The sequence below is a fragment of the Lipotes vexillifer genome, unplaced genomic scaffold (assembly GCF_000442215.2).
Source record: "Lipotes vexillifer unplaced genomic scaffold, Lipotes_vexillifer_v1.1 scaffold278, whole genome shotgun sequence".
NCBI lineage: Eukaryota > Metazoa > Chordata > Mammalia > Artiodactyla > Lipotidae > Lipotes > Lipotes vexillifer.
The window spans coordinates 4,629,524-4,630,369 of record NW_006769677.1 but is presented as its reverse complement, the minus strand read 5'-3'; the positions used below and the strand labels follow the sequence as shown (position 1 = coordinate 4,630,369).

The 846-nt window shown below is 44.3% G+C and overlaps 1 pseudogene; it reads left to right on the top strand.

Annotated features, from left to right (window-relative positions):
• Positions 1-327: 327 nt before the first annotated feature.
• LOC103088489 (60S ribosomal protein L9 pseudogene) overlaps positions 328-846 on the top strand; it is a 38,809-nt pseudogene continuing 38,290 nt past the window's right edge.

Here is an 846-nt window from a genome sequence, read left to right as displayed (position 1 = left end):
CTTGGGAATCACAGCCAGGACCACTGACCCCCTTGCCCATCCCAGGAATGCATCTTGGGGGCAGGTCAAGAGCTTCAGCTTCAGATAGATATGGTCACTTGTCTAACCTCAGAGCCACAGTTTCCTGGACTATGAAACAAGAACACCAATGCCTAAAGAATCTTGGGAGGATTAAATGAGATGTTTACAGGTATGTAAAGCATTAGGCCTCTTCCCAGCAAATGCTGAACCTGTCCCATCTCTCCCTACACAGCTTCACCATGCTTTGTACTTGCTTACCAGGTTTAACCTAAACACACAGCTCTCTTTGCTGCATCTACTGCAAGAATGAAGACCATTCTCAGCAATTAGACTGTCAGCATTCCAGAAAATGTTGACATCACTCTGAAGGGAAGCACAGCTATTGTGAAGGACCCCAGAGGAGCCCTGCAGAGGGACTTCAGTGACATAAATGTAGAACTCAGTCTCTTTGGAAAGAAAAAGCAGCAGCTCCAGGTTGACAAACAGTAGGGAACTAGAAAGGGACTGGCTATTGTTCGTACCCTGTAGCCATGAACAGAACACAATCAAGGATACTACCCTGGGCTTTCGTTACAAGGTGAGGTCTGCGTACACTCACTTCCCCATCAACGTTCTTTCCAAAATTTCTTGGGAACAAAATATGAATACATCCACAGGGCTCAGATAAGGCCAGGAGTTGCTTGTTCAGTTCTCAAGGCCATAAAGATGAGGTAATTCTTGAAGGAAACAACATTGAACTTGCATAAAATTCAGCTGCATTGATTCAGCAAGCCATGGCTGTTAAAAACAAAAATACCAGAAAAATTTTGGATAACATCTATGCGT